Source organism: Rousettus aegyptiacus, unplaced genomic scaffold, assembly GCF_014176215.1.
Source record: "Rousettus aegyptiacus isolate mRouAeg1 unplaced genomic scaffold, mRouAeg1.p scaffold_m13_p_9, whole genome shotgun sequence".
NCBI classification, from domain to species: domain Eukaryota; kingdom Metazoa; phylum Chordata; class Mammalia; order Chiroptera; family Pteropodidae; genus Rousettus; species Rousettus aegyptiacus.
The window spans coordinates 40,744,041-40,757,689 of record NW_023416312.1 but is presented as its reverse complement, the minus strand read 5'-3'; the positions used below and the strand labels follow the sequence as shown (position 1 = coordinate 40,757,689).

The window sequence follows — 13,649 nt, the reverse complement described above, 5'->3', positions numbered from 1 at the left end:
TGTTGGTAATGAATTTCTCTAGAAGCTCTTAACTTACTTTACATTTTATTTGATAGCCTTGCTAGATATTCTTGGTTGTAGGTTCTTGATGTTCATCAATTTAAATATTTCTTGCCAGTTTTCTGACCTGCAAAATGTCTGTTGAGAAATCAGTTGATGGTCATATGGGAGCTCTCATGTAGGTAATTAAATGCTTTTCTCTTGCTACTTTAAAAATTATCTCTTTGTCATTTTAATTATGTGGATTTTCTAGGGTTCCTCTTGTTTGGGACTCTTATGCTTCCTGGACTTGTATATCTATTCCTTCACCAGGTTAGGGAAGTTTTCAGTCATTATTTCTTGAAATAGGTTCTGAATCCCTTGCTCTCTCTCTTCTTCTGGTACCCCTATGATTCAGATATTGGTGTGTTTAATATTGTCCCAGAGGTCTCTTAAACTTTTCTCATTTTTAAAAATTCTTTTTTTCTTTTTACTGTTCTGATTTAGTGTATTCTGCTACTTTATCTTCCAACTCACTGATTCAATCATCCACTTTATCTAATATACTATCGATTCCTTATAGTGTTTTTTCATTTCTGAGTGGTTTTTTTTGGTTTCCTTGTCCTTTTTATGTTTATTATCTCTCTGTTGAAGTCCTCACTGACATCATTATTCTCCCCTTAAGTTCATTAAGCATCCGTATAACTAGTATTTTGAACTGTCTCTGGTAGGTTGCTTGCCTCCATTTTCTTTAGTATTTTTTTCTGGAGTTTTTGCCTGTTGTTTTATTTGTGCCATGTCTATGTTTTTTTTTCTGATTTTAGTTGCCTCTCTGTTTTATTTCTAGGTATTAGGAAAATTTGTTATATCTCATAGCCTTTGCCAGGTGGCCTTATGCAGTAGGTGTCCTGTGTGGTTCAGTGGCATAGCCTACCTGATCAAGGCCTCTGAATGTCTTAATTGAGTAGGTTGTGAGTATTCTCCTGTTGCAGCCAAACCTTGATTGCTGTTACCATGTCCGTGGATGGGATTGAATCTCAGGCTGACTGACTGTGGGGATTGGCCACACCCACAGGGTATGAGCTGCTGTGTGAGCATTGATTCCATACAGTTGGATTCACTTCAGCAGGGTTGTGTACTTATTGAGACCACCCTTTGGATGTTCTGCTTATAAGGCTAGTCAGGTGGTGCTCTATTGTGGTCTGATGCCAGCCTCTGGTATGTTAGTTCTGGGACCTCCTGGGAGAGGATTATTATGTAGGCCAAGGGCTTTTATTGTTCTGAGTTACCTGTTAAGACGTACAAAGCAATCCACAAATGGTTACTGCCTATGCTGTGTCTGGTAGCAAATGGGAAGTATGCTGTGAACCCAGGTTTTTTTCCTCCAGTACCATGCCCTGGGGTGGTTCAATTAAAGGACCAGTGTATGGCAAAGACTGAGGCTATCTTCCAGCTGCCTATAAGACTCCACAGTTTAAAGATCCTTTGGATGATATGGGAGATGGGTGGGTTGCAGACCTAGGGAGTCACTAGTGTAAAGTGTACAGATTTCATGCAGCCAATGCAGAATTAGAATTTTTTTCCAGTGCTGAATCTGTGGCTTCCTGTAAAAGTTTCAGATTACAGCAAGGTCAACTGCTGCCTTCCTCAGGCCTAAGATATGTTCATGAAATACCACAGCTCAGGGAGTGGCTTATGGCCTGCCTCTGAATGTCTCTCCTGGAATGTACCGACCATGTGCGGGCCGCCTGAGCTGAAGGCTTTTGTTGCTGTAAAATTCGTGGTTCAGGGAAATCACAGGGTGGGGCTGGCTGCCCAGAAATAGGCCCACCATGGAAAATTTGTGAGTTGGGTGGTGTAGAGTCTCAGAGAGACAGAGAGTAGAGCGAGCCGATTCTGTCAGGCCAATGTCAGAGCTGAACCCAGAGTTGAACCTAAGGGCTCCTGCAAAAGTCACAGATGACAACAGAGCCTGCTACCATCTGCCAGTGATATTCACAAGAGACACTGCAGTTTGGGCTGATACCAGTGGCTTGTCACCAAAAGTCTCCCCCATAATGTGCAGGCTTCATGCAGGCAGCTACAAGCTGAGGGTTGCTGCCTGCCCATGAATGCAAAGCTCAAGGAAGGTACAAGGTGGGGCTGGCTGCTTGGCAACAGGCCCACAGCAGGCATATTGTGGGTTGAGTGGAGAAGGATCCCAGGGAGACATGAGAGGAGCAGGCTGAACTCACTGGGTTAATGCAGCTTTATAATTGGCCATGCAGGGTGAGGGCTCAACACAGGCAGGATGGCACCATCTGTAAACTGCTCCAGAGGGTGGCCCGACAAAGAGACAATGGCAACTGTCCCTTCAGCCCTAGCTCTGGCACCACCAAACTTGGTCTTTCCCCATATGTCTCCTATGCCTCTCATGCAGCTGACTCTCCTCCAGAACCTGGGGTGAGTGTCTACAAGTGAGTGAATCTGTGCATGAGCCCTTTAAGGGGGATGTCTGGGTTTTCACGTTCCTTCTGTCTCATGCAGATGGCTACAATCCCCACTGATTCTTATAGTCATATTTTGTAGGAACTTTCCCTCCTGGGACTAAAACCCTGGGCTAGGGAGCCCTGTGTAGGGCTAAGGCATTTTATTCCCTTTGTGGGGCCTCTTAAGCCACACTCTCCCTCCCAGTGCTCAATTGCCACACTCAGGTATGGGACCAGCCTGCTTCATGTCTCTGTCCCTCTTATTGGTATCAATGTAGCTTTTCTTTGTATCTTCAGATGCATTTGTTATGATCAGCTAGACTTCAGGTGGTCTTCCAGGTTGTTAGTTTAAAATTTGGTTGTAATTTTAATGCATTTCTGGGAGAAGGCGATCCCTACTTTATTTTTTTTGAACGCCTACAGCACCTGGTATTCCTAGGTGGTCTCCCATCCAAGTACTAACCAGGCCTGACCCTCCTTAGCTTCCAAGATCAGATGGGATTTGGCATGTTCAGGGTGGTATGGCCATAGACTGCAATCCCTACTTTTACCTAGTCCACTTTGACTAGAACCTTGAGTTCATTTTTGTATATGATCCAAGTTGTCCCAAAACTATTTGTTGAAATTTTTCTTTCCATCATTGAATGGTTTTGACAAACTTGTCAAAAATAAGTTTACCATAGGCATGGGATATTACTTCTGGACTCTCAATTCTATTCCACTGATCTATATATCTATTCCTATGCTAGTACCACACTGTTTTGATTACTATAGCTTTGTCATAACTTTGGAAATTTAGATCTGTGAGTCCTTCAAATTCGTTCTTCTTGTTCAAGATTGTTTTGTCTATTCGGTGTCCTTTGCAAGTCCATATAAATTTTAACATTAACTATCTTATTTCTGCAAAAATTAGTCATTGGAATTTTTATAGAAATTGCATAGAATCTGTAGATTGCTTTGGCATATATTGCCATCTTAACACTAATATGTCTTCTAATCCATAGACATAGGAATCCTTTCGTTTCTTTATCTTTTTAAATTTCAGCAATGTTTTGTGTTTTTTAATGCACAACTCTTGAACCTTGAAACTTGGTTAAATTTTATTCTGAAGTATTTTATTCTTTTTAATGTTATCATAAATGGAACTTTTTCTTAATTTTCTTTTTGGGTTGTTCATTGCTAATGCATAAAAATATAACTAATTTTTTCATGTTAATCTTGTATCCTGTAACTTTGGTAAATTAAGTTAATAACTCTGATAGGGCTTTAAAACAGATTTTTAAAAATAATTTCTATATATAAAAACATGTCATCTGCAAATATAGTTTCAATTCCTCCTTTCCAATTTAGATGATTTTATATACTTATCTTGTATAACTTTTCTAGGTAGAACTTCCAGTACAATGTTGAATAGAAGTAGCGAAAGTAGACACACTTCTTTTTGAACTTAAAAAAAGCTTTCAGTTTTTTACCATTAATTGTAATATTATCTATAGATGTATTATCAAAGCTCTTTATCATGTTGAAGAGTTCCCTTCCAGTCCTAGTTTTTTGAGTTTTTGAAAATTAATATACAATTGATATATAGCTTTATATTAGTTTCAGGTGTACAACATAATGTTTTGTATATTTAGTTTACAAATATAAAATTATAAATATAATATGTGTATATAGTCTTATTTCATAAAGACTCAACATTTATACATGCTATAGGAATGTAGGAGAATTCTATGCCTTAAAATAGCCATCTTTCATATATATATATATATATATATATATATATATATATATATATATATATATATATATAGACTGGGCTCACAGTCCAGTGTCCTGGGATATTGTCCTTGTTGTCTTCAATATGGAGACTCCCAAACAATGGTGAGAGTTTACTTTAGGACTTTGGAAGAACTTGTGCATTTTGTGTTTTAATACTGAGGCAAAGCAAGCAGCAGAGAAGATATATGGAGACCTGAGAATGTGAAAATGCAGCATCATTCATGACTGGCTTTGCATCTGAAGGTAAATGCAAATTTTCACTTTGGGTATAAATGAAGAGAGGTGAGACTTCATACCAAATGTCTTTTAGGTTAAAACTTTTACTGATGCCTAATGCTTTTTAGCCACTGTCAAAATTATGCCAACAAATCTAAGTTTACTCTTAGTATTTGTCAGAAATATAGAAAGAAAAAATAGAGAAGTTCCTTAACTTATTTTAGACTATGCAATAGGTTGGTGAAGGACTATTTTCCAGTTTTATTTCAGCCTTGAGATAAACTATTTATTAAAATTATGTGTGAAGAGGGTAGAAAGGATCATTTTGAGAGAATAATTCCTTTTACAAGCTGCCTTGATTAGGCTAGTAAGCAGAACACTCTTTTAATGAACATGTTTTAAGCTTTGAAGAGATAGATGTGATTATAAGTTTTCAAGTATCTTCTTCAGTATGATCATTCTTCAAAGTTTCTTTTTTAAAATCTATTTTCTCTCGTAGGATTACTTTCTTTTCTTCTTTACTTAAAAATTTTTTCTTTCCAATGTTAACAGAAATTTTTATGCTCCATTAGAAAATATTTTTAGATAAAATGAGCAGAAAGGAAGACAGCAAGAAAGACTGCAAGTAAGCAAGAAAATAAGCAAGCAAGAATAAGAAAGAAAGAAAGAAAGAAAGAAAGAAAGAAAGAAAGAAAGAAAGAAAGAGAGAGAGAGAGAGAGAGAAAGGAAAGAAAGAAAGAAAGAAAAAGAAAGAAAGAAAGAAAGAAAGAAAGAAAGAAAGAAAGAAAGAAAGAACGAAAGAAAGAAAGAAAGGAGAAAGGAGAAAAAGAGAAAGAAAAAAAGGAGGAAGAATGAAAGAAAATATAAACCATTCATAATTTTGCTATCAGCGCATCCATGAAAATCATTAAAATTTGAAATATAATATTAATGTTAATAATCTATTAATCTTAATTAACAGTTTATCATGAATATCTTGTGTAAATAACCATCTATGATACCATTTCATTTATTTTATGTTTTTTATTTTTACAACACCATTTTAAATGTCCAGATTGTATTTATTCACTTAATTGTATAGATAGAAGTTTATAGCATCATTTAAGTTGGCAATAATAATTTGTTATTATAAACTATACTGTGATGAGCATCCTTATAGCTAAATCTGTTTGTATCCTTAATTGTTATTTAAGCTAAATTCCTAGAAGTTAAAATGCAGAGCTGAAAGAAATGCTCTTTTTTATTATGTTAGTTAATGTAAAAATTCTCTCTAAAAATAACATTTTATAGTGATTTTGCCTTTTATAAATGGCTTATTCATAAACTTATTTAATCTTTGCTATGGTTGTTAGAGATAAATATTGTTATTAACCCCATTTTTCTAATTAGGAAATAAACTCAGAGAAGTTAAGTGAAGTAAGCCAAATTAAAGAGCCAGTAAGGATTCAGACTCAGCTTATCTGCCTCCAAATTGTATGGTCTTTACATGATAACACAATCTGTGGTTGTTTCCACATTCTGGGTTGTATCAAAATGCAGCACATAATTCCTCATCATGTCTATGTCTTAGCAATACAGTCCACCAGATACTGTTTTGCTCTCACTTGACATTAGAGACTACTTTGTCATTAAAGCCTTAAGAACATCTCTAATGTGGCGTTAAAGATGTCAGAGTATACCAATTTGGATTATGTCAACAGTTTTATCATTATTTTATTTTTTACTTTAAAAAAAATCTTGCCTAATTTGAAAAGACTAGAAATAAGTATTTTGTCATTTTAATGTGCATTTCTCTGATTTCTAACACTTTGTTTCCATGCCTCTTTTTCTTATTTTTTTTTGTTCCATGGTGCCTTCGTCTATGTCTCTCCCTGACTTGTTTTCTGACTCACCCTACTCACCCTATCTCACTACCTATCTCTGTTTCTCCTCTTCCTCCTCTCTCTCTCACTCAATCTGTCTCTCTGTCTCTGTCTGTCTCTGTCTCTCTCTCTCTCACACACACACACAGAAACATGAACTCCCATACATCTCTATGTGTAAAGTTAAAATATAATAAGTAATCACTCAATTTTATTCTTGCTGTTATCATCCAGAATTGTGTCAGATTAACATTTCACATATGTTAGTACACATGATGCATACTGATAGCACCTGGCTCTTGTAATTTTCAAGCAAACAGGTGACTTCTAGTATCAGTTACTGTGGTTTTTATTGCTGAGACTCAGAATATCACATAAATACAAAACAACTATTTCTCTTTAAAAATCTAAGGCTTGTTTCTCCTTATTATATTAGATTTACTCAAAGTTTGTGTCTACCTGCATACTCAGTGTCTAACATAAAATATAACTTAATTAATACTTGCTGTTGATGATTGTATAATTTGAGGGGTGTCAGAAAAAGTACACATTGCTAAAGTATTTAAAATCACACATTTTGGACTTTTGGTGGAGCATTGACTTGTCTCTGATTCTCTTTTAAAGCGCAAATATTCAAACTCATCCATACCAATATGTCAGGGACTTCATCATAGACTCATGTTGCTAAAAGGAATGTCAAGTTTGATCCCTTGAGGATAAGCTTTCCAGAAGAACCCTAAGCACTATAATTAATCTAGGATATATTTCTAGAAATATCACTGCTGAAAAAAGTGCCTTTCTGAAAGGTACCAATTTATAATTCAGCAGAGCCTGTTTCCCTGAATACTCACCAAGATAATGTATATTTTTCTTTAATTGTTATTTTGATAGAAGAAATATATCCCATTTTTATATCAGCTGGTATATATTTCATATTGAGATTATATTTTTATGTTAGCGGGTAGCTTATATTTTTATGATTTTTATTACTTTTATTCAATTTATTGAGATCATTTGATAAAAAATTTCAAAAGTTTCAAGTGTACAGTTCTATAACACATTATCTGTATATTGCATTGTTTTAACCACCCAAAGTCAAATCTCCTTTCTTCACCAAAAATTTGACCCTCTTTACCCTCTTCTACTCTCCACTCCCTTCCCCTCTGGTAATCACCATAATATTTTCTTGAAAATTGAAAAGCAAAATGCAAAAGAATGAAACTGGACTACTTGCCACCATATACAAAAATTAAATCAAAATAGATCAAAGAACTAAATATAAGAACTGAAACAATAAACTACATAAAAGAAGATATAGGTACTAAACTTAAGGAAGTCAGCACCAAGCTAATTGAGAAGGGAAGGTTTCGGTGGTGAGACACCCAGTTGAAAGAACCCACAGGGGCTGACATGAGAATGAAATGGTAGGCACCAACTGTATTGTGGGTAGCGCACTTCTGTTCCATTAGGGGATCACATGGGCTTTATATATGACAGAGAACAATAGTGGCATTCTGTCACACGTGTGTGATATAATAAGCCGAATCATGCTTACATATGTTAGGTGCAGGCACTCTACTACAGTAATGTAACATTCTAAATCTGGGGTCCTATTCCTAGCTGCAAGTCTGGATCATAGCCAGACCTGGGAAAAGCCAGACTTGTGGTCCACATTCCACCTGTACAGGGTTGCGTTGCAGGATCTGGCCCGGGGAGGGGGTGCTGCCTTGGGCCCATAATCCACAACAAAAATATAAAGAACAACAAAACACTACCAGGCTATACGTTACAAGGGCTGGGGTGGCTACTGCTAGGAGGACCCCAAGGAATTCCACCAAGTTGTCAAGGGGTCTTCTTCCAGGGCATGGATGGCTTGGACTTCAGCATCTATTTCCTGGAGGGCTGCCTGTGCCTGATTCCCATGATCAGGAATGTAGACAGCATTCTACGTGGAGTAGGGCACAGGTGTCACACTGAGCAGCAGTTAGGAAGTCAAGGGCCATAGGGTTTTGCAGAACTACTTTCTGAATTTGTGTGGTTTTACCTATTAAAAGGGTTATAGCCTGATGTGTAACATTCAATGCCTGTGTAGTGTGCTGGGCTAAAGCTTCTACCTGCAAGTCTTCATCTATGGATCCCACCATAAGAATGAATAACATCAGAGGGTAAAACCACCATGCTGCCCATTTCTGCCAATTCCAGTGGTGATATACAGGATCCCAATTATGAGGCAATTGGGGCAAAGTAGGTAATACATGTCCAGCTGAATATGGACGTCCCCAGGTACAACGGCCAGTACAATCAGCAAGCAAGTAGGGCCAGCCATAATGCCTGCAGATCAAAAGATACCCTACAGGTAGCCAGTCGGTAGGCTCTGTACTGACATAACATCATCCATTCCACCAGACCTTGGGAATGTTGGAAAGGGTGGTGTTAGTACACATCTCGGCAAGTAGCCACCCCGCAACACAGTTCGACAGAGATCTCACTTGCTATATGCAATGGGGATCCTGTTCCCACAATTCCACTTGTTCCCTCACTAGCCATCCCCACTCACTGGAAATGGCATAGCGTGTGATGGGTGGAGAACTGCGATGGTTTCAGCAGAGTAGTGCTTCTGTGACCCATTGTCACTGGTCCCATTCAGGTGTGGTGTTCCAGGTACACAGCCACATCCAATTCTCAGCCATGGTTGGAGTAATGCACCATAGCAATTCCTCAGCCACTTCCATTGTCAGTTCATTACACACCTAACAGTAGGAAACATTGTGGATAACAACAAACACTTGAGAACAGGATGTGACACTGTTCTCAGTTGTCAACCTGGGCGAAAAGATAGATCAGACAAAAAGGCCATTAGAGGCAAGTCCTGTCCTTGTCAGGGGAACACAGGACACTTGTCTATCTTAAGACAAAAGGGTAGCTGGGAGAAGAGCTGCCCCTGACCTGTGATACTGGATAGTTTCTCCAAGGGTAGCAGGCCAGGGAGTTTCCACCGGCATTATGGTATAGAGAGGAATGGGCCAGAAGCTAAGGACAAAACTCTCCACTAACAATGAATGTTCCATAGTCATTGGGAGTGACACTTGCAAGGGCATGGGCCAAATAAAAACCCAGGGTTCTACCCACAACCCATTATGTAAGTCCTGTCCCCAGGGCTCCACCAGAGCTATCTATGGCTCCTGTGTTACTCGTATAGTCCAGGGTCATGACCAGGCAGCCTGTTTACCTGTTACCAAATGTTCTGGGGCTGGCAAGAGCAAAGTTCTCTGGTAAGCCCGGGGCAAGATCTCTTTAGCAGCCATGCCTAGACACACTTTGATAGCCTGCAGCAAGCCTGCTACAACCCTGTCAAAGGGAGACAACCTTGTTTGCCGAGGCTGCTCATTCAGAAGACGTATAGCCTGTGGGTGGTTAGTGTACCAATGATGCCAGCCTGGGCCCGAGGTGCACAGTTTATCTTTCAGCAAGTCCCTGAATCGTTTTACCATTCCAGCTGTCTGTGGGCAATAAACATGTAACTGCCACCACACATCATTGGTGCAGGCCCAGGTCGATACCTCCTGCCCTGTAAAGCGAGTGCCTCTATCATTGGTGACTAATAAGAGCCGGCGATAGGAGGCTGGGAGGTGCTCCAATGCATTCACAGCATGGCGTTGATAAGCAGCTGCCACTGGCCGTACAAACCCTAGGCCAGTGGCCGTGTCCACACCCATGAACACAGTGGCGTCCCCAGTCTGTGGGTAAAAGCTCTATATAGTCTACTTGCCATTCCTAGAATGGCATAGCCCCAAAGGGCACCACTCCTGGGGTACTCTTTACCTGCTGTCTCTCTGGGTGTAGCTCAGCACACCAGTGTCATTATGATATGGCAAGTTGTGCTTGTGCCCAGGTCAACGATAGCCTCCGTTGCATTGCTACCTGTTCCATGGTATAGGCCCCTATGTTCTCCAGTTTTCGGTGGATCCAGGGGCCAATGTCCGCTGGAACTGGCAGTACACGGGTGGAGTGAACTTGTACCAGTGCATCAGCTGCATTATTGGCCAGGGCCTGTAATGACCAATGGCTGGGGACATGGTATATGGTGGACCCCTGCTGAAGACTCCACTTCCAGAGGTCTTTCCACAACCCCTGGCCCCATAGAGGGCGATGACCTATCATTCACTCCTGTGCAGCCCACCAGGGCAGCTACAGAGTTAGACCTTGATACACAGCCCAACTGTTGGTGCAGACGTGCATTGGATCAGTTTCATTCGTGAGGACCAACCACACATTGTGAAGTCCCGCCCAGTGGACTGCCAAGCACCAGTTTCATGCCAAATGGTTTCTGTGGACATCTGCAATGACTCGGCAGCCCATGTCAGGAGCTGCCTATGGCAAGAGCCGTCTGTATAGCAGGCATCCTCAGGGATGAGAGCCTGACCCTCTACATAGGGACTCGGTAAGTCTCCCATTTCAGCAGTCTCCGCCAGGAGCTCTGCCTGAAACTGCACTGGTCCCAATAGGGAGTGCAGTTGAGCTGACAGGGGACTCGCAGAGAACTGCGCCTGCTGTTTGAGGTACGCCCCTTACTTGGTCAGTGTAAGGGTCTTTCAATTCCCATACAGGGAGTCTTCACCCAGAACCACAGCCACCCGTACACGGGGTACGTGGACTGCACGGTTACAGTATTAGGGCCAGTGATGGACTCCTAGGCCAGAAGGACGGCACATATGGCAGCCAGTTGTTTATCTATCAGAGAATACCACACTTTCGTGCCTTTCCACAATTGGGACGAGAAGTCTATCAGTACCTTCCAGGAACCGTGCTTCTGCCACAAGCCCCATTCAAACCCTGCACCATCTACCTGCATTGTAGGCAGGAATAAGAGAGCTGGATCTACTACATGCAATGTTCGGGATTGTGCTATAGCTTGCTTTGTGGCCTTAAAGGCCTCTTCTATCTCAGAAGTTCAATCCCACTGGGCACTCCGTCATGCTAGATGGTGCAGGGGTCACATCAAGGGGGCCAAATGGGGAGTGAATCCTCTCCAATACCCCAGCAGTCTCAAATAGGTTTGGAGCTGCTTCTTAGTCTCAGGTTGGGTATGTCTGTAGCTTATCAAACACCACCCCCGGCATTACTTTTATCTTACCCAACTAGACAACTCTCAAGAATTTGACAGATTACCCAGGTACCTGGATCTTGTCCTCATTGACTGTCCAACCCTAGTCAGCAAGAGCTTCTCATAGGCTGGTTGCTGCTGCTTCTAGTTCTGTAATACGATCAGAGGCTAGCATTCTGTCATCAATGTAATGATACAAGTGTACTGCGGGCAGTCATTTCTACATGGCTAAATCTTGAGCCACAACATCATGACACAGGTAGGGCTGTGCAGATAGGTCTGGGGAAGGACAAGAAATGTCCACTGTCACCCTTCCCAGGTGAAGGCAAACTGTTCTTGACTTTCCAGGGCTATGGCAATAAAGAAAAGGGTATTTTCCAAGTTCACCACATAATGGTATCATCCAAGTTCATGTGACAATCAGTTCATAATGTTCATGATGATAGGCATGGCAGCACGCAGGGGTGGCACAACCTTGTTCAGCTCCTGATAGTCAACTTTCATGCACCAGGAGACATCAGGCTTCTGTATTGGCAACATAGGGGAGTTGTACAGGCTATCAGCAGGACAAATAACACTGGCTTCTTCCAGCTGCACGATGAAGCCATGAGCTCCATTTCCTCATGGCCACCAGGCAGGAAATACTGTTTTGTGTTCACTACCAAGGTAGCCTGGGACAACACCAACGGAGAATGGATAATAGTTTTCACTGCCCAGATGCAAAGGCAGAATTCACTGCAGTGGTATTTAATCAAGCCTCGCAAAACATCAGTCCATAAAATGTACTCCTGTATGGGCGATGTGTACACTCGGTACCTCCAAGGAAATCTGCCAATACCCAGTGTCACAGTAACCTGTTGCATGCAAATGATTCGACCCCCATAGCCTTCCATGGTTGCAGTGGGTCTAGAAAACTTGTCCAGATTCCCATAAAGCAGGGTGCTGTCAGCACCTGTGTCCACTAGCGTTAATACCCTCTGTACATTGCAGGGTGACTAATATATAGTCAATTCCACATGCAGCCTTGGGTCAACCAGCTTACCCACCAACCGGGTGTCGTGGCAGAATCCCTAATCTTGGAGATAATTGGCCAGCTGCACCTCATGGGGTGTGGCTTTCCCAGGAATGAGAGTGAATTGCTGGTCAGGGTGCAGGTGATTCCACAGCGCCAGCAGCACTTCATTATGTTGCTGCTCAATCTTTTCTGCAGTGACCCCTGCTGTGAGGAGATCAAACCACATCTGCCTGCAGTTCACTTTCACAGATGAATGATCTGGGAGCTGCTCTGCTCCCTTTTTTCATCCATGCCTCCATCTGTGCATTGGCTAGTTTGGGAGTGCAGGGGGCGGTTCTGGGCACACTTAGGTGGAATGCTTCTTGCTTTTCACTTCCACATCCCCCAATCCGACCATAGCATAAGTTACCTTGTGGATCTGCCTATCCACATAAGGGGCCAGCAGTGCCACCATGGTGCCAAAAGTACCAGCAGGGCCAGAAGTCAAAATCAAATCCTTCATAGGAGTTGTAAATAGTTCTTCATCGGGGTTAGTATACTGGGTGTGAAACATCATCTGTTCCATGCCATTTCCCGAATTATCTGGACCAGATCTAAGTACATGGCCCATCTGCTCACTTTCTCTGGCAGCTCCCCCAGGTCAGCCCACAGTGTCAGTGCAACAGACATGAGCCAATTAATTACGGAGTGATTACCTGCGCCCTGTGCCATACACAGGAGGCACTGCCAGAGAGACTGTATCACTGTTATGGAGGCCAACTGAGCCATCTCTTCCGGAGATAATTCAGTCCATTTGGCCCCGTAATCCCATAGCCACAGCAGCCACCCTCGGCTCTCTGCCATACCTGTTTTGTCAGGTCCCAGAGTCTGGTGGGGGTGTACTAGATAAAGGTGGTATGCTTTTTAGCCTGGGAGGTGCCGCCAACTTTCCCCCACCCCCACTTCGGGGCTAATGGCTGTTCCACTTCCACCTGCTGCCACATCTCTGGCTGCGCCTGCTGCGGTGTCGTGGGTGGGCTCCCAGACCAGGACGATGGCAGCGACCTGTCAGAGTTCCACAGCATGCATTCCGCTGCTGCCAGTCATCTTTCCAGAGCATCTTCCTGACGTTATAGTTGCTATACCCGCGGAGCCTGGTCCTGAACCTCTAGGCTGGCTTGCCGTAGCACTGCCAAGAACATCCAGGCCACCTGACCCGCTGCCTCCCGGTGAGCAGTCAGAAAATT

At 41.9% G+C, this 13,649-nt stretch overlaps 2 pseudogenes; both read right to left on the bottom strand.

Moving 5' to 3' along the window:
• Positions 1 to 2,861: 2,861 nt before the first annotated feature.
• On the bottom strand, positions 2,862 to 2,980 carry LOC118607968 (annotated as a pseudogene).
• A 9,272-nt stretch (positions 2,981 to 12,252) lies between these two features.
• On the bottom strand, positions 12,253 to 13,266 carry LOC118607726 (annotated as a pseudogene).
• Positions 13,267 to 13,649: the final 383 nt, after the last annotated feature.